We start from the raw sequence: 24,173 nt of genomic DNA on the forward strand, positions 1-24,173 counted from the left end.
GACGGTTCTACCTGAAGCTAAGCCCCTAGACTTTCAGACTGCAATTCCCAGGTTTTGGAGTGGAAAACCCTCTGCCCTTGATTCTGTCTGAAGATTCACGTGGGGACTGTACTCAGTTCATTCATGTGGAGCTCCCCGTCTGCGTCCCCACTTGTAGAGGTCCTGCTGGTTTATTCCTTGCCCCAATCCAAGGTTCCATGGGAATTGATGGTGATGCACACAGGGCCTTCTCTTTGCCAGGGCTCAGTAATATCTTTCGGTTACTGCTGGTATGTTAAGGTGCACATGCCTGTTGTGTTTTGTGTAGATAAAGACTATTTCTAATGGGGATCTCAAAGGCCAAAACGCCACAAAAATTGGTGGGTATGGATTAAGCACTGTCTTCAGCTTGGCGGAACTTTTTTCTGTTTGCTAAATGGGATGCTATCCAATTCATGAATCATTTAATAAAGCCAGTTTGATCCTTAAATTTACTCAGTTGAATTTTTGTTGTTTAACAATTCACATTGAGGGGTATATGAATGTGAATTACATACGAATTTCGAAGACACACAACTAGTCTATCTGAAACTGCAGAAATGCATCTCAGGGGGCTTCGAAGAGCTCTGGTTCTTTATGTCTCAGTGCAGAAAGAATCCAGTGACAGGCAAAGTGATTGATAAGAAGTGATTTATTAGAATAGGACACTTGTAAGGTTTACAGGTGGGCAGGCGGGCAAGAGGGTGCCATGCCAAGAACTTAGTGGGCTATTTTATAATCAAAGGAAAAGTGGGGAGGGGGAGAAAACCACCTTCTTCCTCATTCTTGAGTAGACATGAAGCTTCCATCATCAGTTCCTTCTCCACATCAGGTGGGGGAGTTTTCTTGTCCCTACTTGGTCAAACCAGGACTGTCATGGCACTATTTAAATTAGAAGAAGGGTGGTAATATATGCTAAAATTGGTAAATCATCTCAAGTTTTAGTATAATGTCACCTTTTCCTTATTTTTTTTTTTTTTTAGTGATGCAGAGGGACATGTCCTAGGAATCAGTAACTTACTGACCTCACTGGGCAGGATATGGGTCTCATTCTACCATTGTTTTATTGTTTTGGGGCATGTCTCATGCTTCTGTTGCATGGTTTTGTTGCTAAGCAAGCCTGCTTGGTTTTGTTATTAGGCAAGACTGCTTTCTTGAGTGATCATTAACTTACATGCATCTCCCATACTTTTTTCTTTATGTATGATCCCTTAGTAGTATTAACTATTTAATCACCTACTTCGTCCCTCTAATCTGTCCCTATCAGATCCACAACTCTATCATTTATCTACCTATCTCTCTGCTCACCTATCTATCTATCATCTCTCTACCTATTTTTCTATCTATTTATCTATTTTCTCTGTTTGATGCCAGACTCCCGAGTTTGAAACTCATTCACATTGCTTATTAGCTGTGGACCTTTCTGGATCCTCTATGGATGTGACTTGATTTCTTTGTGCTTCTGTTTTCTCATTGGAGAATATGAGAAAAATAATCATTTCTCTTTGTAGCTCTTTGTAGAGTAAAAGAGAAAATCTATGGAACCCCATTCCTCTCCATAAAGGAAAAGGGCCAAATATTGGGGTTCCATGGACTTTCTCCTCAGTAAGTGTTAGTTATTAATTTCTGTTTCTGCTGAAATCTTGATTTACTCATTTCTCATTACCTGTGCCTTTTTTATACTGGACTTTTTCTTTCTTTTATTAAATTTTTAAATTTAATTTTATTTATTTTTTTATACAGCAGGTTCTTATTAGTTATCCATTTTATACATATTAGAGTATACATGTCAATCCCAATCTCCCAATTCATCACACCACCAGCACCCCCCACTGCTTTCCCCCTTTGGTGTCCATATGTTTGTTCTCTACATCTCTGTCTCTATTTCTGCCCTGCAAACTGGTTCATCTGTACCATTTTCCTAGATTCCACATATATGTGTTAATATACGATATTTGTTTTTCTCTTTCTGACTTACTTCACTCTGTATGACAGTCTCTAGATCCATCCATGTCTCTACAAATGACCCAATTTTGTTCCTTTTTATAGCTGAGTAATATTCCATTATCCATTCGTCTGTCAATGGGCATTTAGGTTGCTTCCATGACCTGGCTATTGTAAATAGTGCTGCAATGGACATTAGGGTGCATGTGTCTTTTTGAATTATGGTTTTCTCTGGATATATGCCCAGGAGTGGGATTGCTGTGTCATATGGTAATTCTATTTTTAGCTTTTTAAGGAACCTCCATACTGTTCTCCATAGTGGCTGTACCAATTAACACTCCCACCAACAGTGCAAGAGGGTTCCCTTTTCTCCACACCCTCTCCAGCATTTGTTATTTGTGCATTTTCTGATGATGCCCATTCTAACTGGTGTGAGGTGATACCTCATTGTAGTTTTGATTTGCATTTCTCTAATAATTAGTGATGTTGAGCATCTTTTCATGTGTTTGTTGGACATCTGTATGTCTTCTTTGGAGAAATGTCTATTTAGATCTTCTGCCCATTTTTGAATTGGGTTGTTTGTTTTTTTTTAATATTGAGCTGCATGAGCTGTTTATATATTTTGGAGATTAATCCTTTGTTAGTTGATTCGTTTGCAAATATTTTCTCCCATTCTGAGAATTGTCTTTTCATCTTGTTTGTACTTTCCTTTGCTTTGCAAAAGCTTTTAAGTTTCATTAGGTCCCATTTGTTTATTTTTGTCTTTATTTCCATTACTCTAGGAGGCAGATCAAAAAAGATCTTGCTGTGATTTATGTCATAGAGTGTACTTCCTATGTTTTCCTCTAAGAGTTTTATAGTGTCCAGTCTTACATTTAGGTCTCTAATCCATTTTGAGGTTATTTTTGTGTATGGGGTTAGGGAGTGTTCTAATTTCATTCTTTTACATGTAGCTGTCCAGTTTTGCCAGCACCACTTATTGAAGAGACTGTCTTTTCTCCATTGTATATCCTTGCCTCCTTTGTCATAGATTAGTTGACCATAGGTGCGTGGGTTTATCTCTGGGCTTTCTATCCTGTTCCATTGATCTATGTTTCTGTTTTTGTGCCAGTACCATACTATCTTGATTACTGTAGCTTTGTAGTATAGTCTGAGGTTCAGGAGACCGATTCCTCCAGCTCCATTTTTCTTTCTCAAGATTGCTTTTGCTATTCAGGGTCTTTTGTGTTACCATACAAATTGTGAAATTTTTTTTTCTAGTTCTGTGAAAAATGCCATTGGTAGTTTGATAGGGATTGCACTGAATCTGTAGATTGCTTTGGGTAGTATAGTCATTTTCACAATGTTGATTCTTCCAATCCAAGAACATGGTATATCTCTCCATCTGTTTGTATCATCTTTAATTTCTTTCATCAGTGTCTTATAGTCTCTACATACAGCTCTTTTGTCTCCTTAGGTAGGTTTATTCCTAGGTATTTTATTCTTTTTGTTGCAATGGTAAATGGGAGTGTTTCCTTAATTTCTCTTTCAGATTTTTCATCATTAGTGTATAGGAATGCAAGAGATTTCTGTGCATTAATTTTGTATCCTGCTAATTTACCAAATCCATTGATTAGCTCTAGTAGTTTTCTGGTGGCATCTTTAGGATTCTCTATGTATAGTATCATGTCATCTGCAAACAGTGACAGCTTTACTTCTTCTTTTCCGATTTGGGTTCCTTTTATTTCTAATTCTTCTCTGATTGCTGTGACTAAAAGTTCTAAAACTATGTTGAATAATAGTGGCACGAGTGGACATCCTTGTCTCGTTCCTGATCTTAGAGGAAATGCTTTCAGTTTTTCACCATTGAGAATGATGTTTGCTGTGGGGTTGTCATATATGGCCTTTATTATGTTCACGTAGGTTCCCTCTATGCCCACTTTCTGGAGAGTTTTTATCATAAATGGGTGTTGAATTTTGTCAAAAGCTTTTTCTACATCTATTGGGATGATCATATGGTTTTTCTTCTCCAATTTGTTAATATGGTTGATCACATTGATTGATTTGCATATATTGAAGAATCCTTGCATCCCTGGGATAAATCCCACTTGATCATGATGTATGATCCTATTAATGTGTTGTTGGATTCTGTTTGCTAGTATTTTGTTGAGGATTTCTGTATCTATATTCATCAGTGATATTGGTCTGTAATTTTCTTTTTTTGTAGTATCTTTGTCTGGTTTTGTTTTCAGGGTGATGGTGGCCTCATAGAATGAGTTTGGGAGTGTTCCTTCCTCTGCCATTTTTTGGAAGAGTTTGAGAAAGATGGGTGTTAGCTCTTCTCTAAATGTTTGATAGAATTCACCTGTGAAGCCATCTGGTCCTGGACTTTTGTTTGTTGGAAGATTTTTAATCACAGTTTCAATTTCAGTGCTTGGGATTGGTCTGCTCATATTTTCTATTTCTTCCTGGTTCAGTCTTGGAAGGTTATACCTTTCTAAGAATTTGTCCATTTCTTCCAGGTTGTCCATTTTATTGGCATAGAGTTGCTTGTAGTAGTCTCTTAGGATGCTTTGTATTTCTGTGGTGTCTGTTGTAACTTCTCCTTTTACATTTCTAATTTTATTGATTTGAATCCTCTCCCTCTTTTTCTTGATGAGTCTGGTTAATGGTTTATCAATTTAGTTTATCTTCTCAAAGAACCAGCTTTTAGTTTTATTGATCTTTGCTCTTGTTTCCTTTGTTTCTATTTCATTTATTTCTGCTCTGATCTTTATGATTTATTTCCTTCTACTAACTTTGGGTTTTGTTTGTTCTTCTTTCTCTAGTTCCTTTAGGTGTAAGTTTAGGTTGTTCATTTGAGATGTTTGTTGTTTCTTGAGGTAGGCTTGTATTGCTATAAACTTCCCTGTTAGAACTGCTTTTGCTGCATCCCATAGGTTTTGGATCGTCATGTTTTCATTGTAATTTCTCTAGGTATTTTTTAATTTCCTCTTTGATTTCTTCAGTGATCTCTTGGTTATTTAGTAATGTATTGTTTAGCCTCCATGTGTTTGTTTTTTTTACTTTTTTTTTTTACCTGTAATTGATTTCTAATTTCATAGCATTGTGGTCAGAAAAGATGCTTGATATGATTTCAATTTTCTTGAGTTTACTGAGGCTTGATTTGTGACCCAAGATGTGATCTATCCTGGAGAATGTTCCATGTGCACTTGAGAAGAAAATGTAATCTGCTGTTTTTGGATGGAATGTTCTATAAATATCAATTAAATCTATCTGGTCTATTGTGTCATTTAAAACTTGTGTTTCCTTATTAATTTTCTGTTTGGTATAAGTGAGGTGTTAAAGTCCTCCACTATTATTGTGTTACTATCAATTTCCTCTTTTATAGCTGTTAGTAGTTGCCTTATGTATTGAGGTGCTCCTATGTTGGGTGCATATATATTTATAATTGTTATATCTTCTTCTTGGATTGATCCCTTGATCGTTATGTAGTGTCCTTCCTTGTCTCTTGTAATATTCTTTATTTTAAAGTCTATTTTATCTGATATGGGTATTGCTACTCCAACTTTCTTTTGATTTCCATTTGCATGGAATATCTTTTTCCGTCCCCTCACTTTCAGTCTATATGTGTCCCTAGGTCTGAATTGGGTTTCTGGTAGACAGCATATATATGGGTCTTGTTTGTATCCATTCAGCAAGCCTGTGTCTTTTGGTTGGAGCATTTAATCCATTCACGTTTAAGGTAATTATCAGTATGTACGTTCCTATTACCATTTTCTTAAATGTTATGGGTTTGTTTTTGTAGGTCCTTTTCTTCTCTTGTGTTTCCCACTTACAGAAGTTCCCTTAGAATTTGTTGTAGATCTGGTTTCATGGTGCTGAATTCTCTTAGCTTTTGCTTGTCTGTAAAGCTTTTGATTTCTCCGTCGAATCTGAATGAGATCCTTGCCAGGTAGAGTAATCTTGGTTGTTGCTTCTTCCCTTTCATCACTTTAAATATATCATGCCACTCCCTTCTGGCTTGTAGAGTTTCTGCTGAGAAATCAGCTGTTAACCTTATGGGAGTTCCCTTGTATGTTATTTGTTGTTTTTCCCTTGTTGCTTTCAATAATTTTTCTTTGTCTTTAATTTTTGTCAATTTGATTACTATATGATTCGGTGTGTTTCTCCTTGGGTTTTTCCTGCCTGGGACCCTCTGTGCTTCCTAGACTTCGGTGGCTATTTACTTTCCCATGTTAGGGAAGTTTTTGACTATAATCTCCTCAAATATTTTTTTGGATCCTTGCTCTCTCTCTTCTCCTTCTGGGACCCCTATACTGCAAATGTTGTTGCATTTAACATTGTCCCAGAGGTCTCTTAGTCTGTCTTCATTTCTTTTCACTCTTTTTTTTTTTATTCTGTTCCGCGGCAGTGAATTCCACCATTCTGTCTTCCAGGTCACTTATCCGTCCTTCTGTCTCAGTTATTCTGCTATTGATTCCTTCCAGTGTATTTTTCATTTCACTTATTGTATTTTTATCTCTGTTTGTTCTTTAATTCTTCTACGTCTTTGTTAAACATTTCTTGCATCTTCTCGATCTTTGTGTCCATTCTTTTTCCGAGGTCCTGGATCATCTTCACTATTATTATTCTGAATTCTTTTTCTGGAAAGTTGCCTATCTCCACTTCATTTAGTTGTTTTTCTGGGGTTTTATCTTGTTCCTTCATCTGGTGCATAGCCCTCTGTCTTTTCATCTTGTCTATCTTTCTGTGAATGTGGTTTTTGTTCCACAGGCTGCAGGATTGTAGTTCTTCTTGTTTCTGCTGTCTGCTCTCTGGTGGATGAGGCTATCTAAGAGGCTTGTGCAAGTTTCCTGATGGGAGGGACTGGTGGTGGGTAGAGCTGGGTGTTTCTCTGGTGGGCAGAGCTCAGTAAAACTTTAATCTGCTTGTCTGCTGATGGGTGGGGTTGGGTTCCCTCCCTGTTGGTTTTTTGGCCTGAGGCGACTTAACACTGGAGCTTACCCGGCTCTTTGGTGGGGCTAATGCCGGACTCTGCGAGGGCTCACGCCAAGGAGTACTTCCCAGAACTTCTGCTGCCAGTGTCCTTGTCCTCACGGTGAGCCACAGCCACACCCCACCTCTGCAGGAGACCCTCCAACACTAGCAGCTGGGTCTGGTTCAGTCTCCTATGGCATCACTGCTCCTTCCCCTGGGTCCCAATGCACACACTACTTTGTGTGTGCCCTCCAAGAGTGGAGTCTCTGTTTCTCCCAGTCCTGTCGAAGTCCTGCAATCAAATCCCGCTAGCCTTCAAAATCTGATTCTCTGGGAATTCCTCCTCCTGTTGCCAGACCCCCAGGTTGGGAAGCCTGACGAGGGGCTCGGAACCTACACTCCAGTGGGTGGACTTCTGTGATATAATTGTTCTCTAGTTTGTGAGTCACCCACCCAGCAATTATGGGATTTGATTTTATTGTGATTGCACCCCTCCTACCATCTCATTGTGGCTTCTCCTTTGTCTTTGGATGTGGGGTATCTTTTTTGGTGAGTTCCAGTGTCTTCCTGTCGATGATTGTTCAGCAGTTAGCTGTGATTCTGTTGCTCTTGCAAGAGGGAGTGACTACACGTCCTTCTACTCTGCCATCTTGAACCAATCACTTCTCTGAAGCACAGGTTTTTGCTTGTTTTATCTTTACTTAACCCCACTTAACAGAAGATGATTTCATATGAGCATAGTTTATCAGAAAGTCTTGAGGCTTAAAGAAAAAGGCATTAAACAATAGTGCTGCCCAGTAAATATTTTTTAAAAATTGAAATACCAGTGCTCATAAACTATTGTAACTATTGCAGCCTCTGGAAATCCTTCACAGGTAGATAGTTCAAAGGAAATGCTCAGGTTCCCCCCTCTATCTCTCACCTGACCATACCCACACACACATCCTGTTACATTCTTACATACAGCAATCTAGCCCCAACCAGCTGTCTCTCCACAGCCTCATATTCTTGACTAAATAGCTTTATTAGGTGTCTTTCTGAACAATTCCTGAGATGAATTCTGTTGTTAGCTTTTAACTAGTTTTTATTTTGCACAGAAGAAGGAAGGAGGGAAGAGGGAGAGGGAAGGAGGGGGAAGAGAATAAAGGAAAGAAGAACGGGAGGGAAGAGAAGGAAATCTTAAGAAACCAGCCTACTTAGGTATAAACAAGAACATTTTAAGGAAATCTCTTCATTTAACACAATATAAGTGCTATGTCCTCTTGCAAAAGGCACCTAGCTCAAAATGATCTTTTTCACTGATTAAAGAATTTTTTCTGAAATTCTTGCCTCATGAATTGTCAGCAATTAAAGTGCCCCAGATGCTGAGCTTTTGCCCAAATTACCATTTGTATGTGAGCTTGCAATAGACACAACTTGATAATGTTGCTTTTCCCAAACAAATCAATACAAGGTTATTTTATCTGACCTTTCAGGTCCTTTCCAATCCTGAGATTTGAAAAGGCTGTGATTTCCTCCTGTATATACAAACCTCACAGAAAGTTTAGGGATTTTATTAGGTCCTATTCAAATTCATGGGAAAGGCTAAATGCTGAGTTCTGAATGGTTCAGTCAAATGGATTTATATGCTAATGTTACCAGAGATGTAGCCAGCCTGTATTTATTGACTTGATGACTATTATCCATGTAGACTTTTCTAAAATATTCATTACCATATTATCTAAGGAGCTCCAACTCTGAAGGCCATTTAAGTTCAGAATTTATCTATGTGTGGGTGTGTTTGTCCCATTAGTTTAGGAAATGATCTTTGGACGGCTTCACATTGCTCTTGGAACACAATGTCTCTCCTTGAATTCACCTCCCAAACATTAAAACAAAGATAGTCACCTGGTTTATCTTGCTTTGGTTAGGATTCCATCAACGCTGCAGTATTTGGGTACACTACATTTATTTATGTCTTTTCCCAAGGCTTCTTTCACTAACTGTTCATATTTTTCTTCCTTTGTTACAGCCCTGACTGTAGTCAGGGCTGATGCTGCAGGATTCAAACAAAGGTCCACTAAGAACAAAGAAACGATGGCAAGAGCAAGCTGTAGTCTGTGTGTCACTGGATCAGCTGATCAATCCATGATTGAGTTGTTTTTAAATGTATGTCAATTCAAGAACAGGGCTCAGAGATACATTTGAAGCATGAAAGAAAGGGGGAGGTGAGATTTCAAAACAGTTTTCTTCATAACAGTGTAGAGCTGACCTTGCATTTAAAGGTAGAGGATGGGGGGAAAGCTATAGGAAAGCGTGAGCAGTATGAATAAATGCTGTTTATAGGAAGCTTTTTTAATGCCCTTGCTAAAGCTGAACAATAGAAAGAGACAATGCTCTGAAAAATGCGAGCCTTTCTCTGTGATTGATCCTTTTATCTTTCCATTCCTGCCCAGATGATAAAATGCATTTACAGGGCAAACAAGCAATAGTGCCTTTATTTTCTCCAAATATGAGAAATGTTCTTTATTTAGAATTTTGCTATTGAAGCATTTGCTATAGCACATTCCTCCCACCACCGCCCCCCCCACTCCCCACCCACACAAGTTTAAAAACAAAAAAGGATTTGAAGTTTTGAGGTGAAAAGCTATGATTCCTTATACTAGAAACCCTTTTGTTTTGCTTTATTTTTTGTAATTAATGAACTCATTCTTGGCACTAAGCTACCTGGAGTGATGCTAAAAATAAAATAACCTTTGACGAGAGACAAGCCTTGTTTCAAATCTAGATGACACTATTGAAGAAACACCCAGGACAATTGCCAAATATAAGTGCTCAGCCTACCTCAATTCCCTTCACCCCCCTCCCCCACACACATTTCAACTATGTTATTTCTAGGTTTCTCTAAAAATCTGTAATTCCATAATAGCAACACAGAGTCTATAAAATAGGAAAATTCACATTTATTTAATATCGACATTTTATCAGACAATGGGATAATTGCTTTCACCTACTGTGTCACTCACTTTTCATAATGATACTTGGAGGTAGTTCCCATGACCTTGCTTAAGGAAACTGTATTCTGGAGTTATTAAAAACATTCTGACTTCATGTGGCTTATAAATGACAAAAGTAAGATGTGAAAACAGATTTGGTTAAATCCAAGGGTCTGGTTTCTCTTTATTAATGGTTCTTAAATGTGAGGGCAAATCAGAATCAATTGGAGGGCTTGTAAAAGCACAGATTGCTGGGCTCCTGCCCTACAGTTTCTATTTAGTAGGTCTGTGTGCAATCCCAGAATGTGCAGTTCTTACATGTCCCCAGATGATGCTGATGCTGCTGGTCTGGGGACCACACTTTGGAAACTGCTCTATACTGTGGTGTCTCTCATTAGAAAGACTTACATGGGGTATTTTACATTTTACTACTGACAAGATTTGTTATTCAAGATAAAATACTTGAGAATCATTTGAAAGATGAAATACTACATACTGATGAATTAAATTTTATTAAATTCTCATTTCTTATGCATCTAGAAATTACATGCTATGGGGATTAAGATAATGAATAAAATATAATCCTTGTCCGCCAAGAGTTCATCAACTAGTTGAGATTACAGTCATAGATACATACTTAAATTTATCATTAACAAGGCAAACACAATAAATTCTTCAGCAGAAGACTCTTAAAAAATGTGCTCTGGGAACATGAGGTAGGAAATTCTGTTTAAAAAAACCTAATAAGTCCTCACCTTCAACTTGCTTTATCCTAGAGTCACTTCCTCCCTCTGTCTCTTGCCTTCTGATAAGACTAAACTTATTCTCTTTACTGCAACTACTTCTTCAAATCCCATTTACACCCGAATCACATAGTAAAGCTTCCACATCAAAGATGCCAGTAAAACAGCAGTGGGAAAATTCACCCATAACCTCCTAATTGCAAAACCCAAGGATCTGAAAACAGCCCTTATGTTTCTGCGGCATCAGGCACTACTGATCATTCTCTGCCCTGCACTTGCCCACCTTGGCCCAGCTGACCCCATCCTGTCTCCTGCTCCTCCCTCTCACTGGCTTGGAACTTTAAGCTCACTTGTCTTTGTTGCCTCAAAACCCTTTTTACCTCCATCTGGTCTTTAAAGTTGCTGTTCCTTGAGTTTTGTCCTAGGCCTTCTTCTTATATTTCACAAGCCTTTCTTCACCTCACAAAGGGGTGATTTTTATTAAAATGCAAGTCTGTTCACCTTAATCCCCCTTCAAAAACATCTAATGAATCCCATTTGCCTCAAGCAAGCAAGGCTTCTCACCATCTGGTCTGACTAATTTTCCATCTGATCTCGCACTTCTCTTTTCACTGCTCAATTCGTTGTTTGTCTTCATAGGCCCATTATCCTGTTGGCTTTTTCTAACTTAATTACACACGATGAAGCTAATTACATTGTCCACCTTCATGAGTACACAAGAGGCTTCTTGTGTAAGAAAAACTTCAGTCTATCTCCTGTGCTTCTCCTTTTCTTTCACACCACCACTTCACTCACGGGACACTTCACGTATGGCGCTTGTGGTCACCAAATATGTGGAGGCAAGTCTCCAGGACACCAGCTGGGTGTACTACACTTTAACTCAATTCTGACACCGTCTCCCTGGAGACAGTGTCATAGCCCACAGGTTAAGGGCTCAGCCTCATGAGAACCTCCCCCAACCCCCACAACACGTACGCTGGGCCTATTGTCTCTTTTTGAACAGAAGGCATTTGAAGGTGGAGAGTTTGGGAAGTAATTAGGGTTAGATGAAGTTATGAGGATGGAGGCCCCAAGAATGAGATTAGGGCTTATATGAAAGTATAGACCAGGCAAAATTAATCTTTAGGGAGAGAAATAATAATAATGGCTGAGTCTGGAGCAGAGAGTGTAGATGAGAACTAACTGGAAAGGGATGGAGGGGAACTTTTTAGTGTGGTAAAAGAGTTCAGTAGTTTGATGGGATACTGGTTAAAGGACTGAGTACATTTGTCCAAACCCATCAAACTGTACTCTCAATATGTGTGCATTTTATTTTTTCTGACTATTAAAAGAATCTATACATCTGAGTCGACCTGACTAGTTTAGATCAAGTTAGCTAAATAAGGTGGTAAGAAAGAAAGAAATAGTTATAAATTCTATTTACATTTCTTACTGAAAAATTCTGACAGAAGGATTTAGTTTTATTTTAGTGTTTGGTTGCATAGTTTCCTAAGTCAAAATGCAAGATGAACAAAATTTTTTAGAATGATCAAATAAATCATAGAATGATATATACTTACTGTTATGTAGCCTTTTTTAATTGCTAATTTCCAGTGGTTTATATCACTAGAAACAAAGAAAATGGGTGCACATACGTATACAATTTTTATTTTTGTTGAAAGATTTATGTTTTAGCCTTCAAACAATAGACAGTAAAAAGGCTTGTGGACGAATATAAACTTCTCTAAAATATGAAGCCAAGCAAAACGTGGACCTCTTTTTCACGTTTTTTAGGCCTGTGAGGCACAGTAAAAAGAATCAGAAAAAATTATCCAGTTACTGTGACCTACATGACCCATTATTGCCAAGGGGAATAAAAATGAGTTTTATGCATTTGAAGGTATAGTTAATGAAGAGTTTTTAAAAACTCATAATTGATAGCTTTGTGTAATTATACAGAGTAAATAGATCAGAAATAGAGTTATCATAATTTTTACATTATAACAATATGTCCATTAGAATTACCAGAATCTGTCTAGCATATATTTGTAGGAGAAAATTCAATGCACTATGTGCTAATCTCCATTTGCTTATGTGCAACTTTCTAAGACACTCCTCTTGTAGAGCAAAATATGAATGAAAGTTAGCTATCAGGTAACAGGTGTTGTAAGACAAATCAAGTAGAGATCTGATTTTGTGTCAAGATAAAATAAGAGTTAAGGAATGGAGCTGCAAGTCTTAATATACTCATATTTCCTATTTTCACAGTAACATATGACTATGATCTGGGTTTCTGTGGCAACAGGCAAGGATATTATCAGAGTCATGATGTAGATAAATGGCTCCTCACATATCTTCTTCCTTATAATCATAGAAGGATATGTATCAGAAATGAAGTTATAGCTATAATTGAAGAACAAAGCAAAATCTGTATGTTACCAGCAGACGTGTTCTTGTCAGCACAGACAGCGCTAACTACAGGAGCACTTGTATTCTGCAAAGAACAACACAAATGAGTCTGTCAATACCATGTGACAATCGGCTATTTTTCTTGCTTTCTATACCATTGCCTTTCAGGAATTATAGCAAAACTTGAAGACTTCCATATTGAACCTCATATTGGAATGTGAATTAAGTATATTCAAAAGTGAATTTGCACAAAAGAATGAGGTCCACATTTTGCTTTTCATTCTCCATAGATATTTTCAATATCAGAGTGAGTGAAAAGATGCATATATTATATGTATAAGGACATATCCCTATAAGCTTTTATATTATTATAAGTGTAAATAACATAGTTGATTGAATTTTGTATTTTATATATATAAAAATATAAAATATATTACAAAACTTATATTTTTATTCATAATTAAAATTATTTGCTTTTCTAAAATACACTTAACTTTTTAAAAGCACATTTAACTTGTAATATATAACACTATGTATCAAAATGTTACCATAAAAGTTCATATATAATATTGTATGTTTATGTTGTGTTGTTTTAATATTCTTCCTATCATCTTATGACATCAGAGAAACCCAAAGATGGTATTCTAAATTCTAAGCTTTCAAGTAATGCTGTGAGGGAAAAAAATAAGGTGATTCCAAATAGTATTAAAATGTTTTTATTATGCTAATAAAGAAATGGAATACTTCAGAATTAATATTAGTCCATTCTGAATAAACAGTTTCATATCATTTTTATTTATTCACTTATTACTAATTATAAAATCATTATCTTGGGATAAATTAGAAAGGAAGTATAAAATTAAATGCAAATTATTGTGAGAAAAGTTCTTGTAAATACAGTAGAAGTCATAGAGTTGAAATATCAAAAATCATGACTGATATTTGATATTTAACCTTATTCTACTTTATACCATTCCAGCAAATTATTGAACTTGAGGAAGGGGTCATGGGTACTCCCAATTTATAGCTGGTCTATCAGAAGTGAGGGGACAACTTGGGAATTGTGATTAATGTCTGAAGTGGGGAGCAGTCTTATGAGACTGACCCCTTAACCTGAGGGATCTGTACTAATTCTGGGCACTTAGTGTGAAAATTTAGTTAAATAGTAGGATACCAGGTCTGTGTCCACCAAGAATTGGAGAATTGCTTGGTGTAGAAAACTCTCAATCTGGTGTCAGTAGTGTTGTGATTAGTACAGAGAAAAAGGGTGACTTCTTTTATGGATATTGTGAATTTTACTTCCTTGAGCTCTGATTTCTTTTATCCCTATAAATATTCTAGAATTTTTCTCCTGAGATGCAGTTAAGTTAGTTGGAAGTAGCTTGATCCATTCTGGTTTTGCTTTTAAGACATTAATCAGGACCAGAGCAACATTCAGTCTAGGGCGAATTATGCCCAACACTAAAGTAAGATCCTTCTGAGTTCTGTGTCCGATGCCCAGGGAATTCTGAAGTTTTCTAGACTGGCTGTTGGGACATTGTAGACATTATTGCTTGCTCTCTACGAGCACCAGGTACTATTACCTCTCACCCTTTCCCCAGCCCCTGAAGTTTCCTCACATGTGTGCACTTATCAGTACTCTCCTCTATACTCAAGGTAGATCCTCTGCGGGCATCTGGAGTTCTCTCTCTCTCTCTGCAGCTTTCTTCTCTCCAGTACTCTCTGCTGCAAACTCCAACCAGTTTGGTCTCTTGGACTCTCAGCTCCATCACCTCAACTCAGGGAGCCCACGGCACGATGCTTGGGTTACACCTTCTTGCTCCCTTCCCAGAAACTCTTTCAAGGCAATACATTGTGACAATCAGAGGACTCACCTTGCTTATTTCCAGTCTCTTGGGAATCACTGTTCATTTGAGCATGTCTAGTGTCTTAAAAGCCATTGTTTTATATATTTTGTCTTATTTTTCCTAGTTGCTTCAGGGGGAAGAGTACATCTACTTCCTGTTTCAACATCTAAGTGTGAGGCGGAATTCATAATCCACTTTTTACATTTATCGTATACTGATCTTAAACCAGACTCTTCTTCTCACAAGGTTTTATCTCTATAGTACATTTGAGTGCTTAAATTCCTAGGTTATACAAGTTATGTTTTTCAAATTAAAATATCAAAGTGGATGCAAAATATGAAATATTATCTACATCATCTGGTCTCATTTTACTACTTGGTGGTAAGCAGCCTTCATTTTTCTAGTTTCAACATAAATACTGAGCTAATTCTTCTGCCATGCCAGTTTGAATTAGGTGTGTTTAGGAAACCCTTGAGTTATATAATAAATGTCTAATTCAGCTGGGCTGATATGCATCCTTGCTGAAGGCATAGATTTTCCTTCCCTGTAAGTGGGTGTACTTGTTAGATGTGATAATCTGTGCAAAATATTATCTATAGTTCTAACTTCTGTATGTGTTTTTCACGTATCTCATTCAACATGCATAACTTTTGAGTAAAAATTTATTTTTCATTATTAATGAAATATATTTTCCTAGTAATATAAATCCTGGAGAGGTTTTATACATGTTAAATAAAGAAAAAAGAAGCTAAACAATATGTTTCATTAAAAAAAAATAGTATTATCCTCAGGAGACCCTTTTTCTAAATTAAACAACAAAACACAGAGAGGCTCAGAGAGTCCTTGTGAGCAAAATACAAACTTCTTTGAATGCTATGAAAAAAATAGATAAATGTGAAATAGAAAGCAGAAACTTATGGAAATAATCTTACATGTTATTTTTCAGACCAATTCAGAAACCCAAACCAATGTTTTATTCCTATAATCTGTCACTATTAATTAGCCATTTAAAAATGACGACTTTTACTTCCGGATGTTCAACTCATGTATCAACTCACATTTTTATTTCTGAATTGTCAGTTACATAAGGTCTTAGTCTTTTCTGGAGAAATAAAAATATCAAGATTTTCATTTCCAATAATACGGCAGTCTAAATGTTATAATATTCCTCCTTCAAAAAACAATTTAAAATGGTGGATAAAATATTCTTCTTGCATTAGAGATACACCTCTGGCCCAGAATAATAAATGAGGTTTCTAAGTAATTTTAATGCAGTTACCTTACACAGAAGTCATTTATGTTACAAAAAATCTCCACTTTGTACTCCAGAGAGTGTATAGCTTTCATATTCTCCAGGGACTCATGTTCTATAGATTCTGGACCTAATTAATCCTTTACCCAGAGATACCCTGCTAAAGGCATTCAATAGATCAGGTCTCTTCCTCTGAGAATGTATCATTAGACATTTAATTGAAGGTCTGACAAGGAGATTAGCTAGGTCACTTTCTTTCCTTTCCCTAGAGACATCTCCTCACCCCTCATAAAGACAGTAAATGCATACAAGCCAACTGTTTAACTTCCTACAATGCATCTACTCAGGAGAAACATGTATCAAATATAGTTTTATCTTCAAAGTGAGTATAGCATAGAATTTTAAAGTGCTTTTATATTCATAATTTTAATGAATAGCTAGACCCTTTCCATGTGGCTATACAATTAAATCTTGAACGACTGATACAGTCAATCAGATAAGTGTGGCTTCTTCATGCTTCTCAATGGCTCTGAATTAGCTTTCTGGGACATTGTGCCCTCACTGATCTACAAATGTACAAAAAGCTTTCCCAAGTTCTCAAAACATTTACAAAATATTCAAATATTCAACTTCCAGTTATTTGTGTATGCAACAAGATCAACACATCATAAATTCTTCCTTCCAGACAACTCAGAAATGAATATTACTCTTTAATGTGAGATCTTAGTTGAGTTTTTCTTTTTCTTCCCCAGAAGGGTATATTTCCCAGTATCTTAACCTTATCGTGTACACAACTGTTAAATATTATTTAGATAATTTTCACAGTCTTTGAAGCTTATTTTTCATAACAAAAATGAATAACCATTAATTAGGAAATTATTAGATACTTGAAAAGGAGAGAGTTAGAGATATATTCTAGGAGTGGAGACATAAACAAAATCAAAAAGAACAAAAAAAAATCCAAGTTTTGTGGAGACACAGAGGATATAATTTTAATCTAGAGATTAGGGAAAGTTTTGAAGGAGAGGAAATGTAAGGTAAATTTTGAAGGATAAGTAGGTTTTTAACAGGAAGAGAAGAACAAAATTCCAGGTAGATTTAAGAACATCTCTGAATGCACAAGGCACGCAGTGCATGGTATGATCTGGGAACCATAGTAGTAAGGTGGGTTTGTAGTGGAAATAAAGTTGTAAAGGGGGTCCTTCTTCATGGTGGGAAATCATGAATATCAATCTAAAGAGTCTGGGCTTCATTTTGTAGGTTATGTACATTCACCAAAGTATTTTGAATAGTATGAGCCTTTGACAGTTAAACTGTTGAAGAACATTTAGAACTGCTGTGTAAGGAAAGGAAAGAAATAAAAATAACATTTGTTGAGTACCAGTCAATGGTCTTGGCACTTCTGTTTATTCAAACACATTTAATCCTGGCCCTACCTAGTCCAATGTTGGAAGTGTGACATGTAATTTACATCTGGAGAAAAAGCAGTTTTATAATTTATTCCAAGTCACACAAGTAGTAAAGTGGATGGATTTGAGGTTTACTGATGTACTGATGAGGGGAGTGGAAATACGCTGACTGCTTAAGCCAGAAATAGCCCATCCTTAGATCTGAGTGAACTCTCCCATTTAATGTCAGAATTGGAATATTCAGGGTCTTTTGAAAGGCGGAAATGGAACTGGATGCTGGTGATTGCTCTACAGTGCACTGTAGCTAGTGAACTTGGACTAACAATGGCTCATTTCTCCAGTGAGCAGAACCAAAAGCCCCAGAATGTCTCCTCCAAAATTTCTCACTTGTAGAGAGGAGAATGGAAACTTCTGAAACATAAGAGGCTGTGAAGTTTCCTTTCCTAACACATTCAATAACGAATTATATTTGTCATAAAATGTTAATAGTGATGATATCCTACATTTTAAAGTAGGAACAAATAAACTGTTTTGTAGCAGTTATATATTAATGATAGATAATATTATGCATGTATTGTCTTTAGATTTAAAGTTAGAAAGAGCAAAAAATTAAAAATTTAAGAAATATAAAGCAATACCACGTTGGCTAAGGATCAAAAGTAATATTTTTTTATTAAAGTAATGTAAGTTTGTTAATCTTTGAAGTAATTCTACATGTCTTCATTAAATTTTCATTGCAATCTTTGTAACACTTATGCTTTATAAATGTCACAAAAAGGTCTTATTTCAATTTGTGCTTGAACTTTCTATGGCCAACAATTTTCTCCACCAACACCTGCTAGAAATAACTTCATCCTTAAATATAACATGCTTTTTCCTTTGGTTTGTATTTTGTTTTATGACCCAATTAACTCTAATTTAAGTAGGCTTTATGATGAAAGAACACCATCAAGTTGACATATAAATAATGTTATAAATAGACTCCCAAAGAACGAACAATGAAATCTGTTAATGCAATCCATTTTTAAAAGCCATCTCTTACAACAAGCATGCTATAAATGTTTTTGCTTCCAGAGATTGCCATTTTATTTAAAATAATCCAAATTGTGATAGAAAATGAATTTTACATTTTCCTGAAAAACAGGGACTTTTAAAAAATGATGTGTTGTGTATATTGACCAAGTTTAACTCACACCTCTGGGCATTGTGGTATGAACAATTTCATGAGTCTTTAGCTTTTATTTACACCATATGCTTACACCTGGATCAGCTAGATTTATAACACCTATTCTGGAAGAAATGTCCTTTACCTTTAGAAAGAAACTTTTCCACACGCATCTCTTTTTTAAAGTAAAACATATGTATGTATTATTTAAATAAAAGTTTTATTTTAGAACATTTGTAGATTTACAGAAAAAATGTTAAAATAGTACAGAGTTCTTGTATACCCCATACCATTTCTCCTATTATTAATGTCTTACTTCAGTATGATACATTTTACACAATCACTGAACCAATATTTATACATTATTATTAATGTAAGTCCATAGTTCATTAGGATTTCCTTGGTTTTTACCTAACATCTGTTACCTGTTTCAGGATCCTATCCCAGATACCTTATTACATTTAGTAATTATGACTCCTTAGATTCCTCTAGGCTATGACAGTTTCTTCAGACTTTTATTATTTTTAACGATCTCACAACTTTGAGGAGTATTGGTAGGGCATTTTGTGGGATGCCTCTTTATTTGAATTTGTCTGATAGTTTCCTCATGATTACACTGGGGTTATGGGTTTTGAGGAGGAAAGCCACAGAGGTAAATATACTATTTTTCATCACATCTCATCAAGGGTACATACTATCTGTATGATATATGACTGTTGATGTTGACCTTGATCACAGGCTGAGACTGATTTGTCATGTTTTTTTCTTATAAAGTTATTCTTATTTTCCCCTTTTCATACTGTGCTCTTGAGGAGGAAGTCACAATGTACACTAAACGAAAGTTTTATTTCTACATTTTCAACTCATTTTCTTTCTTTTTTTTAAAGTCTTATTTTATTGACTATGACCTCAAACAGAAGTAGTGCTAGTGAGCACCTTGTGTTGTTCAAAATCTCGGGTAGAAAAGCTTTACGTATTTCATGGTTAAATATCATGCTTGCTTTTTTTGGATACACTTTATAAGATTAAGAAGCCACCTACTACTCTCAAAGTGTCAGGGAGTTTTAAATTATAAACGGATGTTCAATTGTTATCAAATTTTTGTTCTACATTTACGGGTATTTTCTTTTTTCTTTTTTCTTTTTTTTATAAATTTATTTATTTATTTATTTATTTTTGGCTGTGTTGGGTCTTCGTTTCTGTGCGAGGGCTTTCTCCAGTTGCGGCGAGCGGGGGCCACTCTTCATCGCGGTGCGCGGGCCTCTCACTGTCGCGGCCTCTCTTGTTGCGGAGCACAGGCTCCAGACGCGCAGGCTCAGATAGTAGTTGTGGCTCACAGGCCTAGTTGCTCCGCGGCATGTGGGATCTTCCCAGACCAGGGCTCGAACCCGTGTGCCCTGCATTGGCAGGCAGACTCTCAACCACTGCGCCACCAGGGAAGCCCTACGGGTATTTTCATATGATTTTTTTTCTCTTTATTCTATATATGCGGTGAATTATATCAATTAAATTTTCAATTGTTAACAAATCATCACCTTATACATCTTAAACTTACATATGTTAAATGTCAATAATATCTCAGGAAAGCTAGGGAGAGAAAAAAGAAATGACAGTTGTGGTTACCCTTAGATGGACTCATTGCCGGGAAGAGGCACACTAGGGAGCTTTTAGGAGGCTGGTGCTGTTCTGTTTCCTGATTCGGGGACTGACTGAACAAGTGGGTTCACTTTGTGAAAATGCATGGAGCAATGTGAGCTCTTTTCTGTATGTAGGTTATACTTCGATAAAAAACAAAGCTTAAAAAATCTTTCATTCTTGATATAATCTCAACTCAGTCTGATAGATGATCTTTTTGTATATTTCTGAATTCTACTTCTTAAGAATTCAATTTGCTAATTTACTTAGGATTTCCCTAATATCTATGAGAGTAATTGGCCTAAAATTTTCATTTGCTGTTAAAATTGGAGCAGCCTTGTAAAACAAGGTGAGTAGTAGTTCCTCCTTTTTAAAGTCTCTGGATAAGTTTGTATAATGTTGTTTTATACATTTTGTAAATGTTGGGAAAACCCATTACTGAAGCCATTATGTAGTCTAGAGATTTTATTGTGGGACATTTTTTTAAAATTACAGATTCAATTTCTTTAATAGTTAAAAAAATTTTATTTTCTACTTCTTTGTGAGTCAGTTTGGATAAGTTTTGCTCTTCTAGGGATTTGTCCATTTTATCTAAATTGTCAAATTTACAGCCAAAGATAATTTACAATATTTGCACATAGATATGTATATATATTATATATAAGATTTGTGGTGATCTCTCCTTTGTAATTTCCTGTTTGGTAATATTTGGTCCATTTCTCTCTTTTTTTTTTAATATAGTCTTTTTTTATAAATCTATTTATTTATTCATTTATTTAATTTTTGGCTGCATGGGGTCTTCACTGCTGCACGCGGGTTTTCTCCAGTTGCTGAGAGCTGGGGCTACTCTTTGTTGCGGTGCGCAGGCCTCTCACCACGGTGGCCTCTCTTGTTGAGGAGCACGGGCTCTAGGCGCGCGGGCTTCAGTAGTCGTGGCTCGCAGGCTCTAGGGCACAGGCTCAGTAGTTGTGGCACACGGGCCTAGCTGCTCCGCGGCATGCAGGATCCTCCCGGACCAGGGCTCGAACCCGTGTCCCCTGCATTGGCAGGCAGATTCCCAACCACTGGGCCACGAAGGAAGCCCCATTTCTCATTTCTATCAGGTTTCAAGGAGTTTATAAATTTTTATTAGCCATGTAAATGAACAAATGTTTGCCTTTGTTGATTTTCTCTATTTTATATATATTTTGTATTTCAAAGATTAATGCTCTTATCTTTTTTCCTTCCTTATACATTCTTAAATTTTTATACACAACTTCTTGAGATGAACACCATAGATTCTTGTCCTTTATTCTTTCCTAAAACATCAATACATGGCTATAAATTCCTTCCAAATTATGTTTTTGCTACATCTCACTCATATTGATATGTAATATTTTTGTTACCATTCACTTTAAAATATTGTCTAAATTCATCTTGATTTCTTTTTTAGCCCATAACATATATAGATATATATTGATAAATTTCTAAACATCCAGGAATGTTTAGTAATTTTACATATTGATTACTACCTTAAGTCCACTCTAATCAAATAAAGATCTGATTTTAATCCTTTGACACTATGGTGGGTTGCTTAATGCAGCATATCATCAAATTTGATGAAAATTTCATGTGTGCTTGGACATAATATGTATTTTGCCATTGTTGCATGTAAAATTCTGCATATAAAAATTTTGTAAAAGTTTTTGATTGCATCATTCATATACTGATGTTTTATCTAATTTTCATATCAGTAAATGACAGAATTATACTAAAGTCTCCTAGTTTTGGAATTTGTTAGTTTTTCCTTTAATTCTTTCAAGTTTTGCCTTATATATTTGAAGCAATGTTTGTATTTGCATACAAATATAGAATCATTATGTTTTCTTGTTGTGTTGACTATTTTGCTATTATAAAATATTCCCATTTATCTCTATAAAATATTGTCTTTATTTTACAGTTAGCTAGTATTAGTTTAAATATGTCAGCTTTCTTTTAGCTATTGTTTATTTGTTTGTTTTTTAATTTATTTATTTATTTATGGCTGTGTTGGGTCTTCGTTTCTGTGCGAGGGCTTTCTCTAGTGTGGCAAGCGGGGGCCACTCTTCATCGCGATGTGCGGGCCTCTCACTATCGCAGCCTCTCTTGTTGCGGAGCACAGGCTCCAGACGCGCAGGCTCAGTAATTGTGGCTCACGGGCCCAGCTGTTCCGCGGCACGTGGGATCTTCCCAGACCAGGGCTTGAACCCGTGTCCCCTGCATTGACAGGCAGATTCTAAACCACTGCGCCACCAGGGAAGCCCTTAGCTATTGTTTTTATATCACAACTTTCTTTCTTCAAACAATTTATCTTTCCTTTTTATTTAATGTGTGTCTCTTGTAATCAGAATGTATTTCTTATTGTTTATTTTTATTCTAGTCAGATTATCTTCTTTACCTTCTAATTATAGTATTTAGTTCATATATATTTTATTACTGTTTTATTTGGACTTAATTCTAACTTATTATTAATTTTTCCATTTATTCCAAGTTTATTTAATTTCTCTCTCCTTGCCTTTATTAAGTTATTCAGGCATTTCCTGATCCCATTTTTATGTTCCATTCCATACTATATTCTATGTATACATTCTTTTGCTATTTCTCATGAATTACCCTAGATATTACTACTGGAAACTTGGACTTATGAGACTTTATTATAAATTATAAATTTATTTATAATAAATATAAATTATTCCTTTTACAACTCCAAAAACACTAAAAGCTTAGAACACTTTAACTCAATTTACCCTATTCCTTAATTTTTTATTTGGATGCATTTTACTTAAACATAAATTTATTTGCCATTTGACTGTATTCTGTTTTTCATTACTTTGTTGACGAGGCAGCTGACATATTTACTTTTCCTTCTTTTAATATAATGTGTCTTTTTACTCTATTAAGATGTTTAAAATTATTTTTATTTAAAGTATTTTATTATGATATCACAATATATTATCTTCCTTATATTCATCTTGTTTCATGTTAATAGTGTTTATTGAAATTATGACTTGAATTCTTTCACCAGTTTTGGAAAGTTTTCAACCAGTATGTCTTCAAACACTTCTTCTACACATTCTAACTCCCAGTTCCTCTGGGACCCTACAATACGTACATTGGTCCTCTGTATCAGGTCTTCCATAATGCTTATGCTTTTTTCCCCTCCATTTCCCCCGTTTTACTTAACATTTTCCAATCTGGACTTTTCTAGTATCATTGAATTTACAAATTATTTCCTTAGCTGTTTCTCATCTGCTGTAGCACATTGACTAAAATGTATTATATTTTTTCAGATAAGACTTTTGCTTTATAAGTTGTTATTCCAATTTTTTGATGAAATTCTCTTTCTTGGTATCTGTTATCTTAAATGTAATAATCAGTTATTTCAAAGATTATATCTAATAGCCCTAATATGTGGATCTCATGTTGTTCTGTTTCCATTTACTTTTTTTTTCCTTCCTAGGTCTGGGCCTACTTCCTTGTATACTTTGTATATTTTTATTGAATGTCAGGCATTTTACGTAAAAATTACAGATATCCTACAGCAAAAGTGGGGGTAGATCGCCTCCATCAAATCAGGAATGGAAGTGACTAGATCCTTGGTTGCAGATTCTGTAAGGTTCATTCTATTTCTGGACTATTTCCACTTTCCAGGAATCCAGGTTGAGGTTGGGCTATTACCTGGGCCATTTATCTTTTTCCTTGGTTAGTCCTGAACTCCAATGTTAATTCTCTAGTTCTATGATGTCAACAACAGCTCAATTCAGATTTCCAACCTCTTTTTTACCCGGCTCTTGTTGATTCGAGAATTTGCAATTACCTT

The sequence above is a fragment of the Eubalaena glacialis genome, chromosome 15, assembly GCF_028564815.1.
Source record: "Eubalaena glacialis isolate mEubGla1 chromosome 15, mEubGla1.1.hap2.+ XY, whole genome shotgun sequence".
NCBI classification, from domain to species: Eukaryota; Metazoa; Chordata; class Mammalia; order Artiodactyla; family Balaenidae; genus Eubalaena; species Eubalaena glacialis.